At 47.0% G+C, this 18,624-nt stretch overlaps 1 long non-coding RNA gene across 1 annotated transcript in view; it reads left to right on the plus strand.

Annotated features, from left to right (window-relative positions):
• The window catches only part of LOC144696021 (uncharacterized), a 157,833-nt gene that overhangs the window by 102,090 nt on the left and 37,119 nt on the right, over positions 1-18,624 (plus strand). The window contains exon 3 of the long non-coding RNA XR_013580056.1: positions 9,177-9,279. This is a non-coding gene — a long non-coding RNA (uncharacterized LOC144696021). The remainder of the gene's footprint in view (positions 1-9,176; positions 9,280-18,624) is intronic.

The following is an 18,624-nucleotide window of genomic DNA, read 5'->3' on the forward strand; positions in this document are numbered from 1 at the left end:
ATTCCTCCAGATCAAGGACCCTGGGGCAGACATCCCACCCATCCGAGAACTGCCAGCCAGTCAGAGGTGGGCAGTGTTCATTGCTTGGCAGCACCACTGGGGGTGTGGTGTCTGATGCTGGTAATGCACCCACCAAAGGCCCAGGATTGCTGAGGGACCCAGGCCACAGGTGAGCGATGGTGGGACGGGGGATGTGAGGAGGGGGTGGCAGGGGAGAGGAAGGGGGATTGGCAGCAAGGGTAGGATGTGGCTCTCAGCGGGCTGCCTTCTCAATGCCAGGCACTAAGTGCCTTTGGACGTGGGACCCTCCCCGGCTGCAACCCCCAAGCAACCCAATAGGGTTTGCTTTTTGGGTTTCCCACATGGCAAGTCCCCTGCCTGCCACTGAAGGAATACCAGAGACAGTGGGATGAGGCCCTTAGGTGGGCATTAATTGCCCACTTAAGGGCCTCAAATGGCAGCAGAGTGGGAATGCCGTCCATGAGCCTTCCTGTCCCAGACTTAATCGGGGCAGAGGCGAGAAGGCAACAAGGTCCCCCTCTGGCACCCTCCTACCCAATTAAATGCCCCCTTGCCACCAAACACATCTCGGGGGAGGGCATTAAATTTCTCCCATAGTATGACATAGAACAGAAGGAGGCCATTCAGCCCATTATGCCTGTGCTGGTTTCTTGGTAAAGCTACTCAATTTGTTCCACTGCCCTACTCTGCTCAGTAAAAGTGAAATAAATATAACTCAAAGTGACTCCACCTCTAAATAACCATAACATCATAATCAACCTGTGAGGCCCTAGACTTTTCCATCTGTTTACTTTGTACTTTCCCACTGCATCCCCGACCGGCAGGAACCTATGGCCTGAATGTGAGAGTGAATCTCTACAAATGATACACATCTGAAACTGATCTTCCTCACAAAACAGTTTCAGTTTCTCATTGTGTTCCACGGCCCTCCTCCAGGAGTGCTGACCTTTCTCAGAGCGATTGGTCAACACCCTGTTGCATGTATAGCTGTATAGGAACATAAGTCGGCCTTTCAGCTCCTCGAGCCTGTTCCTCTACCCTGTGGCTGATCTGCATCTGAATCCATCCACCTGACCTGTCTCTATCAGTCCTTTTTAAATGACGTCTATCAAAAAAAAACCCTCCCTTGGTGGCAGGGCAATGGTAGCAAAATGACAAATCAGACTGAGGTGGATTTCCGAGGGTGTTAATTCTCATTGATGGATGGCAGCCAACCCAAGCTTTCGATAACGTTCTCTCGCTCACCATGTGCGTCCATTAGAGTTTGTCTGATGTTACTAGCAGCCAGTATGTCCATCAGGGAGACCTTGATCGTTTCTATGGACTTGTAATTTATAATTAATGGTAATTAATTTTTAAGTAAAGAAATATCAGACTAATGTGAAGGGTGACAATGGGAAACTTAAGACTGGAGTTTTGTGTCTGGCATGGAGTAAAATATTATCTGTGTAGTTTTTTTTAGAGAAAGTTTCTTTTGGGAAGTGTAGAAATTTTAAAAAAGAGCATTCTGACTTTGTAGTTAGTTGCTTAGATTGACAAGTCACTTTCAAAGCACTTGTGATAAATGATGGCAGTCATCCCTAGATGGTCTATTCCCTCTCCCCATCTCTTCCACTGAATCCAATGAATTGCTCCAAACTTTTGATATGTTTTAATGATAAAATCAATTGCAGGCTTGTGGTTGATATACAATATTCTTAAGGTTCGCCAGTTTATATTGGACAATAATTTGATCAAGAGGATCTCTCTTTGCCTTGAATAAAACTTTTGTTCAACAAACTCTGAACTCGGGTTCCATATCTTGCCTCCAGAAAAGGTACAGGTTAGGATCTATGCCATGGGAAAAGGTGGTGCTTGACCTTTTCCTTGACTTGCTGCAGTCATCGTGTTGATGGTGCCCTCACAATGATATTAGATAGGGAATTCCAGGATATTGACCCAGCGATAATGAAGGAAAGCAGATACACGTCAAAGTGAGGACTGTGTGTTATTTCGATGGGAACACAGCAAGAAGAGTCAGCCATTCAGCCCCTCAAATTTACTCCGCTAGTCAATTAAATCATGACTGTTCTGCACCTCAGCTACATTTTCCCTCCATTGCTCTATATTATTTGAAACCCTTACCTCACAAAAAAATCTATCGATCTCTGTCTTTTAAGTTTCAATTGTCCCCCAGCATCTATAACCTTTTAGGGAGCATGTTCCTATTTTCACTGCCCTTTGTGTGAAAAACCGCTTTGTGATTTTGGTTCTGAATGGCCTAGCTCAAATTTTAAGATTGTGTCTCCTTGTTCTTGATTCTCCCACCTTAGGAATTAGTTTCTCTGCATCTACTCTATCAAAGCATTTATCATTTCAAACAGCTCAATCAGATCACCCCTCGATTTTGTATATTCAAAGGAATACAAGCCATGATTTTGCAAGCCGTCCTCAAAATTTAACCCTCTATGCCTGATGAAGTTGATTTAAGTGTCTTTTAAGACCTGTCAGCACCTAACTCACCTGAGCCCCACATAGCAAGTTCATCTTGTGACTTTAAAGGGACATAACAATTTTCAGTGCAGCTACACTTTAGCAACAGAATAATGTTGTCCATTACTTGGTGTGTGTATTATGTCATGAATACTGACTAACACCATTGGAGATTGGTTAGTTTATATAATAAAATAAGTTCTCTTTTAAATGAGGCTTTTTAGCTTTTAAAACTTATCACCTTTAAATTGAGGAACTTAGATGATGTGTTGTTGACATATTGGTGCTCTGTCCCACCATGCAATGTGGTGAGTGATTGTGATCCAATGCTTTAGATCCTCATGAAATGTAAGTGTGTCGAGAGGACTGTAGACACAATGACCTGCAGCTGGAAGGAGTGATTGTTCCTTGCCAGCTTTTCCAAGCCTCAAATCCTCCAAACAGATTTGTTATTTTTTTTAACGTTTATTCTCAGGATGTGGGCATCACTGGCAGCATTGACATCTATTGCCGATTCCTAGTTGCCCTGGGAAGGTAATGCTCGGTCTTCTTCTTGATTAACACAAATGAGTGACTTAGCAACTACATTGGTTTGGAGCTGATTTATAGACCAGGGAATACAAGCCATGTGAATGCATCTTATTCTCCTCATTCAACCCTTTGAACTTTATTATTCTGGTGAATCTGCACATTATCCCTCAAATACCAATACATCCTCCCTAGGATTTATTAACCACGTTTGAAAGCAGTACACCAGGTAGGCTGTTCCAAGGATCTGAAAGATAACTTCCTCCCCTTTGTATCCCAGCCCCCGTGGCCAAACTTACATTTGCCTTATTGATTACTTTTTCAACCTGTGCACTAACTTTTAGTGCAGAAGCAAAATACTGTGGATGTTGGAAATCTGAAATAAAAACAGAAAATGGTGGGAATACTCAGCAGGCCTGGCAGTATCTGTGGAGAGAGAAGCAGGGCGGAATTTAATGTAGTGTCTTGCTTGCTGGCTGGAGAGCCGGCGAGAGCCCTGCATCACCTACTTTTGGGAAGATCCGTCGATTTAAGTGCCACTTAACTGGGCAGCGGCAGGCCTTTCCTGGGATCAAGGACCAAAGGCGTAGAAATCCTGCCCCCCTGGAGATCTGCCGACCAATCAGAGGCCAGCAGTTGTGTATTGCTCGGCAGCGCCACTGCAGAGATGGTGGCTGCTGCTGGAAATGCACCCACCTGAGGCCCAAGATTGTGGAGGGACCCAGGCCACAGGTAAGTGATGGCAGAAGGGGTTTTGTAGGATGGGGTCGTGAGGGAGGGGGCTGAAGGGCGTTAGCAGCATGGGCAGGGGGTTGATTCTCATTGGGCTCCCCCTTCCTGATGCCCAGCCCCTCAATCAGGCACTGAGTGTCTGACAATGAGGGATCCCTCCCACCCCTCCTCACCCCACCCACTGGAAGCCAGCAAGCATCACCAACAGAGAGGTTTGCTCTTTAGGCTTTGCGCATGGCAAGTTCCCTCACCCACTGCTGGGTGAATTTCAGCGGCTGCAGGATGAGACCTTTACGTGGCCAGTAATTGCCAGCTAAGGATCTCAACTGGCAGCGGGGCTGGAAAACAGTGCATGAGCCTTCCTGCTCTGGACTTAATCTGAGCGGAGGCTGGGAAGTGGCGGGACCCCCACCCACCACCCCCGCACCCAATTGAATAATCCACCAACAAACTCATCTCGGAGGAGGGCATTAAAATCTATCCACAAAGTTCATGGGCTGTATTTTTGCAAAGCCTCCCCAACTCTGTGGACTTTAAAAATGGTGGGTAGGACCTGGATGTGGAAGAACTGCCCCTGTTTCCAACAGATCCCATTTTTACTGGTTTGGGAAAAGGGGCAGGGTGTGATTCACACACTAGGGAAACCCACATTCAGCAGGGCCATTTGAAAATAATGCAGTGCAGAGATTATGATCTAAAATTGTTGAACTCAACGTTGAGTCCAGAAGGTTGTAAAGTGTCTAGTTGAAAGATGAGGCACTGTTCCTTGAGCTTGCATTAACCTTCATTGGAACACTATAGTAGACCAAGAAAGGTCAGAGTGGGAGTAAGGTGACGAATTGTTGGGGGACACCAGAGGTAATGGTGTGAAAGCAGGAAGAGAAACCATTTCAAGTGATTCTCTGGCTACAATTAGATAGATCACCATCTGTTTCCTGCGTCTATCATTTAATTACCATACTCTCACTTACCACACTTTCCCTCTTAATATATTCATTATTATATTTCCTATGCAATTGAAAATTTCAAAATTGAGATGATCGATTTTCATTATGCAAGGGCATTGAGGATTATTGAACCAAGGTGGGTAGATGAAATAGGTTTGGATCAGCCATGATCTAAGTGAATGGTGGAACAGGCTTGAGGGGCTGAATGACCTTCTCCTGTTCCTATGTTGCTCTAAAAACTTTTACTGTTACCTTTGATAATACTTGGCAATTTTTTCCTATTCTTTTTGTACATGTCTTATTGCTCTTTGTATCCTGTTGTTACTTTTTATAGTGTGTAGAATAGAACGTATGAGAGGAAAACTGAATATGGGGAATGAGTCATCAAATGGAGTGCAGAGAGAGCTAGACATCCATGAACATAGCTTTGGTAGGAGACTGTATGGTGCTAACTTTTTTAGAAGGGCATGGTGCCAGATTCAGTCAGAAGCTTCAAATTTATCCAAGGTAATTATAAATGATTCATCTAAGCATTCGGGAACAGAGTTCCAGAGGCAGCAGGACCCCCCGTGTAATGAAAACCAAGCTGGTGATCAGGGATTGAGCCAGAACTTTCAAGTTGATGGATAACTTGAGGGCGAAGAGCAGGTTATTTAACTTTACAATGTACCCACTTATGAGTTTGAAGGGTGAAAGGGTCCCCTTCCTAAGTGATTTGGAAAACATAAGCCAACACTCAAAGAGAAGCAGGGATGGTTCAGGAGTGATAGTAAGAGACAGAAGGGGAGAAAGGAGGAAAGGATGAAAGGGGGAAATGAAGGGATGAAGGAAAGAATGGAAGGAGAGGGAAGGAAAAAAGGAAGGAAGGAATTAATTACTTTTTGGATCATGGATTACATTTATATAGCACCTGTCATAACATCAGTGCTTTACAGCCAGTGAAGTCATTTTGAAGTGCTGACATTGTTGCAATATATGAAGAGACACCACGGCTTAATTTATAGCTACATTTGAAAAAGTTGAAAGGAATAGGAGACTCAAGGAAGCGAAGGATCTTGGTCAAGCTGATGGAATATAATGAAGCAATGGAGGAAGATCCTTTGCTAAGATCAGTAAGATTAGAATTGAAGGAGAATAATGAATCAAATTGCTCATACTCTAATTTGGAAAGCTGCAACATCACTGGTTGTTGATTTGCTCAGTGTTGGCCATTGCTCAGTGGGTAACATTCTTGCCTCTGAATCCGAAGGTTGTGGGTTCAAACCCCACTTCAGAAGCACAAAATCTAGGCTGATGCAGTGCAGTACCAAGGAAGCTCTGTTCTGTTGGAGGTGCTGTCTTTCAGATGAGATGTTAAACTGCACTCTAAGATAAACATAGAAGATGTCCTATTTTGAAGAAGAGCATGTGAGTTCTCCTTGGCTTCCTGATCATCATTTATCACTAAACCAACATTAACTGAAACAAATTATCAATCATCATCACATTGCAGCTCATGGGAGCTTGCTGTGCGCAAATTGGCTGTCATATTTCCTGCATTACAACAGTGAATGCGCTTCATTGCATTGGCTGTAAGTCAGTCAGAAGGTGGGATGTCCTGAGGTTGTGAAATATATATATATATCTGTATAAATACAAGTTATTTCTTTCTTTCCTTTGTCATGTCTCTTACTCTATTCAGCCTTGATGTTGCCCTAGTCTATGGTGCTTGGCCCTTTAAAACAGCACCTTTACTGCTCAAACTTCGACTTCTTCCATAGTAATCAGAAAGCTGCTATATTTTAGGAATGAAAGCAAGTTTTTTTAATAGGATTAGCTCATTCTTGTGAATACTGTTTAATATATATTAAAATTTCCATCTACTGGGTGAGCGGGGGCATTAATTGCAATGAACAGTACAGTGGATTATTCATAATCGTGTAATGAAAAATTGATATGGAATATCTGCTATCCAGCCCCGAGCAATTAGTAATTATGGTGACCTTGCCTGTTTTTTTTCGTTTTCTGATTCTTTGTGTGAAAGTCTTATCATTGTCAATCTTAATGACTGGCATATTTGACAAATTTAATTTATGCTGATTAATGACACAAGCTTCCCAATTTGCTTTGAGCTATGTTGGCTTTGTATGTATATGTGTGTATATTTATTTATATATATGCGTGTGTGTGTGTGCGTGTTTATGAACAAGCCATCATCTATGATGTGAAGAGCTCTGGGGTGTCATGAATATTAATTCATGGAATAGTTGGAAAGCTATTAACATTCAAAGAATCAATGCCCACACTTGCAGTGAGGTGAATTTTTGTGCCGCCTGAGATGACATCAGAACCTTAAGAGTTACACTGATGTGGGTGTCATTTGGGAATTCAGATGTTTACTTTTTTCAAAGCTTATGATTTTACAAATTTGAAGTCCTCCTTCTCTCCATCTTCCCCAGTGTTTCCTCCATTTTCAAATTGCCAGCTATCCTTTGGTGTCTTGGCCAAGTGGTCAGTCTTCTTTTGTGAGTCTGAACAGTGAATGTTAGCAGGATGTTTGACCATGTAAGGCATCATTACTAATCCTGAGCCCACCTTCACCTGATATTTACACATGGGGCTGGAGTTTCCACTCAGTTACATTAATAATTTCAGCGCAATGTGGGCAAAATTAGCCAAACCAGAGCAAAAGATCAGGGAATTTAAGCAGACATGAGCCATGCCCAAAACCGCTTATGTTTATTGTGTTCTTCACAATCTTTTACACTGGTTTGAGATTCAACTTGCTAGATCAGGACCATAAACTTAGCCAGGCCCCCAGGCCAATATTCCGAGATTTTGCCCATTGTCCTGGTTCAGGAGGGCCCTTCAAATCACGCTCATTTTCATAGGTACACAGGCACTAGTAACCATGTTGAAAAGAGTGTTATTATATCAAAAATATGCACGGTCAGTGGTGAAGTGACACACTGGCCGCTGACCTTGAAAAAAAGCTGCCCACAAAGATCTAGCAATCTCTGTGACGTGGCTTTCCCCTTTCCTGATGACAAATTAAATGATTAAACCTGGCATCAAGTCAAGGGGAACCCTTGGCGTGCAGCAGCAGTGATGTCAGCAAGCAGATAAGCAAGGAATCACATTGAAGTATTCTCACAGACAGCAAACCAGGAAGTACACTGCTTATCCTTCACTTTTTAATATAATTTTGCAGAGTGCAAAATAGTTGATTTGGCTTTATACACGTGATTAAGGTAGAAGCTGAAGTATCATAAACAAACTTGTTAAAAATTATTATTTTAAAAATATGTAGAATTATTTTTATAATGGAGAAATTTGACACTCCACAAATATAAAATTAGTTTTTCAGGATTTTTTTCAGAAGTTGTTCAGCAACAGTTATGAATTTAGTATGCCATTAAAAACCCACTTTAGCTCATACAACAAGGTGTAACTTTTTCAAGGGTGTTTACAGTAAGACTAATAGCATAAGGGTGCAAGTCCTCGTTAGTTCAGTGATTTCTAATTGATTGCCGTCTGCGGAAACCTCAGTCATGCACCTTGTGGAGAAGTATACAATCACTGACGACAACCTCTGGATTCCATTCTTAACTGCGCATATGTGGACACCAGAGGTTGCTACCAATCTCAGAGAAGGAATGACGCCATCGCTGATCAGTTTCCCTGTCATGACTACTGCAAAATCAGCTCATATTAATTTACGAAGAAACCGACTAGTGTACACCAATGTAACTATTAAATGGACCTGTATAGATTTTTGGAGTCAATTCAGTGATTTCAGATCAAGTTATTCACAGGTGGAGGACTGGATACTTATTATAAATGGTTATTTTTTTTGTGAAAAACCCATTTTCAGCTGCATTAATAAAATTGCACCATGGTTATGAGCTTTGAATATATCATGGAATACTTTTAATATAAAGAAAAAGAAAGAATTATATTCCATTACACTGACCAATTATGCTGGTTCATTTTACACTTGTGATTATGCACATGATCTTTTTTGTCAGAAACTTGCATTGTAACCTAACCAGTACAATTATGGGCAAACTTTAGGTGCAATTTCCTGATTGTGTTCAAGCTGAAACTCTACTCCCAATTCTCTGTGACACTAGTGCAATTTTATAGTTAGCTGACTGTGTAACATTTTTCTCTCTCAACTCGCCCAGAAGCATGAAAACCAATAGTGTAGAACAACACCAGGAGTAGGAGAGAGGGCGAGATTAATAAGAGGCAGTGGGTGAGTGAGATCAGACGGGTTTTAAAAATTTGTACATTGCAGGAGGAAGGGAGGACAGCAAAAGATTAAGACATTCTCTGGCTTTGAGCTCCTAAGAAAGAATAAAAGTAAGAGATTGCAAATGTGAATAATTGAGATAGAAATCCATAAATTGTGTTGATGTGGTCTGCTGATTTCTATTTTGAGTCTTAACACTTTGGCTAATATTGTGACTAAGATTTGTTGTTTTTGTTGTGCAGGTACAAAGCAGTCATTGGGTATTGGCACTCACTAACAGTCATTTACACATACACCCAGGATTAGATGGACACTGCACCAGACTTCAAAGAGGTATACCAAGAGGTAAGGCACTTGAAAGGCGATCTCCTCTTTCATTATGGTCAGAATAGGTCAATGGCACTTTGACTTACTTTGAATTTAGAGGCAACAGATTGGAGTTTAGAGTGCTGCTCACATCAAATATACAATTAAGCTGCAAGACTCGTGGAGGGTTGGGTGTTGCATGTTGAACGGATCAAAGGTTGGAGAACAGGAGAATCTACATGGTCCATTTTAGCTATTTTTGAGTAACTGAAGAGTTTTATGGTGGTCCTGAAGAATATGGTAGGCGCTATGTATCCACAAATCACCCAATCAAGCCCCCTCCTGTTACAAATCCAGTCAATGATCCATCAACACACCCCCAATGAATCAACTCAACAAACTCTTACACATCCAGTAACCCACCCACTACCAATACAACCACCGAAAATGTTAGCCGTAACAACAACAACTTGAACTTGTGTATGGTGCCTTTAGCATAGTGGAAACCCCAAGGCCTTTCACAGGAGTTGGTGATATTCCACCCATGTGGAATATTAATACTGGTATAGACCATTTAGGCTGAATGGCCTACCTCTGTGCTGTAGATTCCATAGGCAGGATTTTTTGGGTAGTGAGGTTTCTTGCCCTGCCACCCAGAGGGTTGGCAGTGAAAGCATCTACGCTGATGTCGGCAGCCCGCATTTAGCGCTCCTAGGAATGGTGCTCACTCAGGAGGAAGTCCCGCCTCAGAGAGCTGCTGGTCTATCTGATTGACCTCCAGCTGAGGAGCCTCACCAGGAAAGGTGAGGAAGGAAGGGGCCCTACAGCCTCAGAAGGTAGGCTGAAGATAATGTAAAAAATACAATCACCGCTGATGGAGGGAAAACCCCTCCGATGAAAGGGCGGGGGCTGCACTGCAGGGGCTGCCTTCGCTGCCTGTGGTCGCTCTTTGATTAAAGAAACGCTCCCCCCACGGCCTGTTGTGGGAGGCTGTCGACATTGAGAATCCCCACGTGACAGAGGGTTGATCCACTGTCGACAAAATGCCGATGGCCTGGTAAAATGCCCTTTACATCTTTTGAAATTGGCTTCTCTCTTTCCTGTGGTGGTAAGCCTTCCCGCTCCCGTTACCTGCTGTCAGTAAAATTCCCTGATGGTAGGTCAAGGCCGGGAAGCCATGGCTCCCCCTGATTTTACTGACCCCTGGTCCCTGCCTTGTTCCCGCTTCATACGAGCTGGTAAAATTCTCCCACATGTAATATCTGCTTTATCAAACAAAATTTGTTACTGAGCCACGTGAACAGACATTAATGGCGCAATTGTCAGCGATTTTTTTTGTGGCCCGTCCAACTTTACGGTTGGCGGGTGGGCCAATCGGCCAGGCGGCCTTTACATTTTGGATGAAACCTCATCCAAGGGCGGGATGAAATCTCCGTTAGGGAATAAAAATAAAAAGAAATATCTGGGGACAGCATTTTTATGAGGTATGCTTTCAGGTGCTTGGTTGTGTTGCATGGACATTATTTGCAGCTTTTTAGTGCTTTATTTTATTATTTGCAGCTCTGCAGCCCCCCTGGGGCAGCTGTCTGCCTTCGGGGGGCTCTCTCTCGAAGCGCTCACCCGCGCCCGCGGTGATGCCGTGGCCTACTCTCTTCCCGCCCCCCACCCCGGCAGGGCTGAGATTTTCACCCTGCGTTTCACGCCGGCCAGCCGGCCGTTAATTGGCCAGCCTGCGGGAAATCGCGGTCGGGGGGCCGATCGTGGCTGGGGGCCAGTTTTCCGACTGCTCCCGACAAGGGAAAAATTCAAGCTATTAGGACAGGTGAAAAAAAAGACAACAAGAAAAGTCTTAAAGGAGGAAGGAGGGCTAGAGACATGGGCAGGTGTAGGGAGGGAGGTCCAGAGCTCAGGGCCCAGGCAGCTGAAGGCACAGCTGCCAATAGTGGAGTGAAGACAATCTGCTACCCAGGCAATCACATTTCAAGGAGCGTAGAGATTTCAGAGAGTTGTAGGGCTGGGGGAGGTTACAGAGATGGGGCATGTGGGGTGGGGTTTTGGTGGGGGTGGTGGTGGATGGGGTGGCAAGGCCATAGAAGGATTTGAACACAATGATGAAAATTTTAAAATCAAGGCATTGCCAGATCAAAAGTTAAATTCACATCTCCCTCAATCAATTATACTTAAATTTGCCCTCTCCTGTGGACAGTTGTTATTGTAGCCAGTCTCTGAGTCTCCTTACTGGCACTTTGTCCTAGTGATACTTGGTTGAGGACAGAGGTCAGGGAACACGCCTTTACCTTATTGCTCTGATCAGTAATGTGTTCCCTAGCCTCAGCCCAGCAGTATTCAGTATACCAATTGTATGCATTCTTCGAGTGTTTCTCATAGTGTAAATAGATAAGGGGGTGCTTCATCTACTTTTCTTTTTATCTCCTTCTTTATTTTTCTCTTTTGTTTTTCTAACTTTATTCCCATAACTCTCTTTCTCTTTGTTTCTTATTCACTCTTTCTATCGATCTCTTTTTTATTTTACCTGTTTCTATCGTCATACATCTATCCCTAAATGTTGTTTGTTTCTCATGATATATATATTGTTTATTTATATTTTGTTTCTATGTCTATTTTGTTCTATCTCTCTTTTCTAACTCTCTCCCTCTCTCTTTTTGTTTCTCTTGCTGTTTACCTCTCCTGGTCTGTCTCCTTCCTATTGTTCTCTATTTCTCCAAGTCTCCACTCCTTTCATTCCCTATCTCTCTAAATCTGGACCTTCTTTTCTCGTTTTCTATAATCTATGTTTCTGTCTCTGGTTCTCTATCTCTTCATCTCCCTATCTTCCTGTCTTGTTCTCTATCTCTCTGTACCTGTCTCTGTCACTTATTCTCTATGTCCCGCTACCTCTGTCTCCATCTCTTGTTATCTGTGTCTCCATACGCCTGACTCTGCAGCCGGAATTTTCCGGCTTTGTTGGCTTCGGGCATCGTGGCGGGTGACGGGGGTGAGGGGACAATGTGCTGAGAAACCAGTTTGTGATCATCCACTCCGCCCGCCAATGGTGGACCGTGCTTCCTGTCGCCGGACATTGAGAACATCGTTTTAATACACTTGCATCTAATTATAAGCCCTGCTCGCCAGAATCCTCCCCTCACCCCACGTCAAATTTACCACCCGCGTTGGCGTGGTTCCAGAACAGCCTGCTTCACAACTGCTTTTAAAAGGCGTGCACATGGTGAGCTGAACTTCGAGGGGAACTCGGAGGTGAGTGCACACAACCTTGCGCAGCGCTCACGAGCATCGCCCGTAGGGCATCAAGGACGAGGCGTTGCACATTCGCCAGGGCCACAGACAAGTCGCTTTTCCCTGGCTGGCTTTCCCTGGTGCCAGGGCAAGGACCCCAGTGCGGTCAGACTAGGGGTGGGGGGGTGGTGAGAGGTGGGGTTGGCGGCCACACACTTGGAAACGCTTGTCAAAAGTGAGCATTCTTCCGCGGCTGAGACTGTTCAGCTGCAGCTCCATTGACAGGCTTGGAGCTGGGCCTCTGAAGCTTTGCTGCCCACTCAAGCAATGAAAAAGCCTGAAAATGCCACCAAATGCTCCAGAACTTTTCACCCCTCAGGCGCAGACTGCAAATGAATGAGTGTTTTAGGGGGTAGCAGGGCAACCGGCCGAGTGGGCAAGTTGTAGAATCCCCTTGTGAAAGGTGGCCATGGTGCAGTCACTGGTGGAGACGTCACAGCCTCTTGCAATGTCTTTATTCGGATTTGGACCAGGATCCATTATGGTTCAAGCTAACAGTGCAGCCTTGCAGTGTGGGTTAGGAGAATACCTGCGCCTGAGCTGAGAGCACAGCATGCAGTCCAGTGGGCAAAGCTGCTGCCAATCGGTGGGATTTCGAAAAGCCAATGAGCGCACTACACACTGGAATCCAAGTGGTGGCCATCACTCTCCTGCATGCGTGAAGCGGCCTTCAGAATTAACCAAGAGAGGTTCTTAGGACACCCATGTTAACCCACCCGTATCTCCCTTTGATCCTGTAGGAGGAAAACAACAGATCATGGAGCCTGGTGATTTAGCGCCTCATGGCTTACAGAGACCAGAGAAGAAGAAGAGAGCAATGGAGGCGCCTTGCTTGCCAAAGGCTGGATCACTTCCTTCAAGATGAAGGGGCAGCAGAGCCTGTTGTGATCCACAGTGAGCTGTCGGTCGTAGGTGCCTCGCTAGACCCAGAGTCTATAGACAGCGCCTGTATTTTCTGCAGATGACTGAGAACCAGTGTCGTCAAAGACTGCACACGTTTAAGGAACTGGTTGGTCACATATGCCACCTGTTGCAGGAATTGGCACCACAGGTACATGGAGGGCATTCACTGCCAGTGCCCATGAAAGTGACCGCAGCACTCAACTTTTACGCCAGTGACTCCTTCTTCGTGAAGATACAGAACTCAGGAAAGCCAGGAAGCAAGAGCTCTGGTATTCGCATAGATCTCAGGTTTCCCACAGGTGCAGGATGCCATCGACTGCACTCACGTGGCGCTTAGATCCCCGTGGCAACAAGCAGCCAACTACGTCAACCGCAAGCGCTTCCACTTGCTGAATGATCAGCTCGTGTGCAGCCATCACAAACACATCCTGCAGGTCTGCATAAGATTCCCAGGGAGCGTCCGCAACTCCTACATCCTCAGCAGGTCTCAGATCCTTGACATCTTCCAGGGCCCAGAGAGGCTGCAGGGCTGACTCCCTGGGGACATGGGCTACCCACAGAGGACATGGCTGGTGCTGCCCGTGTGGCGGCCTCAGACTGCAGCAGAGCGACGGTATATTGAGGCTTATGCTGCAATTCGGACTTTGGTGGAGCAAATGACAGGCATTTTGAAAATGATGTTCCTGCCTTGTCAGGTCCGGTGGAGCACTGCAATACAGTCCCCAGAGGGTGTTGCGCATCATCATCGCTTGCTGCGCACTCCCTAAGCTGGTGCTGCAACGGTGGGAGGATCTGACTGAGGAGGAGGTGGAGGAGCTGCACGTCTCCTCCGATGAGGAGAACCTCAAAGGGGATGATGATGATCAGGTCCTCGAAGGCGAGGTTGTGGGCGATGAGGCCGTTGCACTGGCCAGATGAGGCAGGCATGTCCGGGAGGACCTCATAGCCGCAAGATTCATGTAGGATGATGCAGTGAGGACAGTCCTGACATCCTCACCTTGCATCTGTGAACGTTTGACTCCTGTTGGCTGATGGCAGCGCACATACCCTCAGTGCTCAGGCTCATGTCATGGAGACACAGAGGAGGCCCTAATAGTCGCTAGATTCCAGGAGGATGATGACGACATGCAGTGAGGGCACTCCATAGATCTTACATTGACTCTGTGAATGTCTGACTCCTGTCTGGCTCAGGGCAGCTCACTTGCGCTCTGTGATCAGGGTCATATCATGGAGACGCAGCCATGAACATTTTAAATGCACCTGATCCTTTGTCAGCCTTCAACACCTGTCCCCTTCAGGAGCACAGCGTCAGCAGTCACAGATGCTGAAGAGATGGAGGCCAACCCCAGCTCAAAGGTGCTGAGAGTACACAGAGAGAATGACAGAACTCTGTGACACCTGCCCACGACATTCTGGCAGCAATGACAGTACCATCGAGGTGCAGGCATCACTAGTGTGTCCAGTGAGTGTGAAGCTGGACCATCACTTTGATCTGAAGATTACACACTGCACAGGGAAGAGGCCCTGGACTGATATACCTGCCTTTACCTTGTGCTGGAACCAAGGTTTCACATTTGAGTGACACGAACACTGCTCATCAGAACAATGAGCCATAGATAGGGAGACATTCTTGGGATAAAACATTCTTGGGAGTTTATTTACAATAGTGAACATTATGTACAAGTGATTAACACCCGTGCCCAGGCTGTGAAACTGCATCTTCTTAACCTTCCTAATCCTTCTGCTACGTCTTGGTGCTCCCTCGATATCCACAGTGGAGGTGGAGACAGTCTGCTGACTGTTACGCCCTGTCTGTGATGACTTTGATAGGCAACCTCTAGATGGCCGAGACCTGGAAGGCCCCGGCCTGCTTTCGGGGTCCTGCTGTGTGGCAGTGGTGCCCTCCTCGGCCTGCGGAGCTGGAACTGCTGGGGTCACAGGAAGAGGAGATTCGGATGGGCCGGATACTCTTGGAGTCACCTGAGTGGGTGGTCATGGTGTGTCCACCCGCTGATCCTCCTCCCTATGGGTGCACTAGGGTCCCTGGCTGACTCCTTGAGGAGAAGGGGAAGCTGGAGTGAGCTCAAGCTGCCCTGCACCCCTCTTGCGTTGACACTGTTGAAAGCCAACTATGGCGTGAGCAATGGAGTTCAGCCCACGCAGCAGTGCAGGGCCAATGTCCTGGACCAAGGTCTCCATGGTGGCCACCATCCTGCCAGTGTTAACCTCATTGCGTTGGCATGTCACGTTGTCACCTCTGACCAAATGCGGACGGACTCCTCCTTTGTGCGTTGCAATCTGAGGAGTGCAGCGGACATACCTTCCTGATGTTCCCGAATTTGCCTTTGCAGCTCCAGCAACTGAGGTATGACCGAGTCCAGAGGCTCATCATCTGACTCGGACTCAGCAGATTTCTGGCCTCCAGCAGTCCTCCGAGTGCCAGAAACCTGGGAAGTCCCTGCTGCCGTCTGCTGTGAATCAGACAGTGCGATGTGCTCACCAGATTGTGATCCCGAGGCTACTCTAGAACTAGGTCCCACTGAGGTGTGTGTCTCTGCGCTGGTGGAGGGTGTGGGTGAGCGCTGTGATGGGTCTTCAATTAGGGTGTCATCAGATTCTTCTTCTGAGGTGTCGTTGGGGCTTGAGTCGAGGACCTGGGCTGTGGTCTCCCTCGGCTGCTTCCCAGATGTGCCTGTGAAAGCAAGGAGAGATATTTAGTGCATGGCAAGGGACTGCGGAACAGGGGAACTGATTTACAGCCTGGCTGCCTGATGGATGTTGCACTGCTAAATCCTCACTTGGTTGAGCACTGCCAACCTCACCATCAGCACAGGAAGAGTCCAGATCGTCGCCGGCCAGCTGGATGACTCTATTTTCAAAGTCTACGAGGACCTTGATGTCAGGCATTTCTCCACCAGTCTGTGACCTCTCCCTTTTGTTCTGTGCCAGCTTGTCCTTCATGAATACAGATGAAGAGAGTGTAAGCAGGACACCTGCCAGGCCAGATGATAAAGATGCCTGGCATGCGTGGGTGATGACTGGTGCCATGGATGGGATGTGGGCACGATCCACAGGGCAAATGAAGGTGAGCATGAGAGAGTGAATGGTGATGTCCCTTGCACTGGTAGTGAGTGATATCCCTGTGGATGTGTGATAGGTTTGTGAGTGTGTGAGTTGAGAGTGATGAGAAGAGTGACTTACCTTGGCAGAGCTGAGTGGCTGTCCTCTTTTGCAGGGCGTTGGCGCTGACCACCACTGCCACCACCTCCCATGTGGGATTGGTGACCTTGCTTGCTGGTGTTTGCCCGGGGGGTGGTGGGGGGGTGGGGGAGCGGGGGTGGTGGTAGAGGACTTCACGACAGGCCTCCTCAGTGTCCAGTAGGCGTCCGAAGAAGGTGTCGCCAAATTTGGGGACAACATGTTTCCTCCCTTTGGCAACCATGAGATTCTAGCAGCTTCAGATCCCTAAGAGAGAACTGGCTCTGTGCAGGGGCACCCTTTAAATATGGCGGCCGGATTACCGAAAGCCTGAGGTGACGGCAGGGTGGGCATATCAGAGGCCCTCCCGCCAGTGACCTGACGCGTTTCCCGGGAATGCATTATTAATGAGGCAGGATATGCCGGCAATGGGATGATACGGAGCAAAAAGCTGCTACTTCGGCCGGTGGGTAAAACGTCCTTTCTCCTGCCCGCTACCACACTTTGTGCAAATCTGGGACAATTGCTCCCTACGTCTCTTGCCCTCTGTCTGTCTGACAGGCAGTGCTTGTGCGTCAGAATGAATTACAAAGTGGTTCTGTGGATGGCCTGTCAGAGCTGGTTAAGGTGATGTGGCTGCACTGTTACCCGACCCAGCTTGCTTTGGCTTGTTTCTGACTGCCATCTGTTGTAGAACAGATTTAGTCCAGCTTCCCTGTTGTGAGAGACTGTTTAACACTGGAATGTTCAGTCATTGCTGCCGGCCTATCTTTCCCTACGCAGAGCTAGGCCTAACACCTCTGCCCGCCGATTGGATGCGGAATAGAAGTCGGTCACCTCTGTATTTTAAGCCAAATACTCATCAGCTTGCAATCGGGGGCTGAAATCTGATAAAACAGAGCGGCCTTTGAAGACATTGACCGGAATTTTCTGGCCCTGTTGACGTCAGACGTCATGGTGTGGGGGGGGGGTCAATCTGGCGAGAAGGCCAAGAATTGGTTTCACGCTGCCGTGAAACCAGTTTGCGACTGCCTGCTCCACCTGTCATTAGCGGGTTGCGTTCCCTGCTGCCGCACTTCGGGAGCCTAATTTCAATGTTTTAGCATCTCTTTATAAGCCCTGCTCGCGGGAATCATCCCCCGACACTGGATCCTCCAGGCACGTCAACGTGTTTCACAACTAAATATAAGTGACGTGCACCTGCACTTTGCTCGGGACTTGCAGGTTCGTTTGGCTACCTTGCTTCGGGTAGTCATCAGCGCCAGGCTTTGCAGGCAGCACCACATCACTTTTAGGGGGGCTCATTAGGCAGGTCTCTACCTACCAGACTAGCCGTTAGGCGGGCACGGCTTTTCAAAGGCTGCAGGGCTAGGGTTTGCTTGAGGAAGGGGGAGAAGTGGCCTCAGTCAAGGGAAGAGGCTGCAGGGCGAGGGTTGTACTGGGGAAGGAGGCTGTCCCAGGTGAGTGTCGGGACACATGTGGATCTGTGGACGTGGTCTCAAGATGGTGATGCCTGAGGAGGCAGTCTCCAGAGGAGATGAGGCCAGATGGAGATGTGAGGGTGTGTGTGAGAGAGTGAGTGGTGATGTCCCTTGAGCTGGCAGTGAGTGAGATGCCAGTAATTGTGTGATGGGCTTGTGAGTGTGTGAGTTTAGAGTGATGAGATGGTTGCTGTATCCTGTTGGCACATATGAGCTCATTCATCCGCTTTCTGCACTGGATGGCTGACCTCTTGTGCGCAGCATTGGCACTGACCACCTCTGCCACCGCCTCCCAAGCCAGAGTGTGAGACTGATGGGCCTCCTGTGGCCAGAGTGGGGGTAGAGGACATCACGGCGGACTTTCTTGGGGTCCAGAAGGCTCCCAGAGATGCGTCACTGAATCGGGGGGCTGAACTCTTCTTGGCTTTTGGGGCCATGTCTTCACTGGAATAGTCCTGGGCTGCAAGCGTAGAGAAGTGTGTAGGGGGGGGGCTGCAATTTAAATTTG

The sequence above is a fragment of the Cetorhinus maximus genome, chromosome 21 (genome assembly GCF_964194155.1).
Source record: "Cetorhinus maximus chromosome 21, sCetMax3.hap1.1, whole genome shotgun sequence".
Lineage (NCBI taxonomy): Eukaryota > Metazoa > Chordata > Chondrichthyes > Lamniformes > Cetorhinidae > Cetorhinus > Cetorhinus maximus.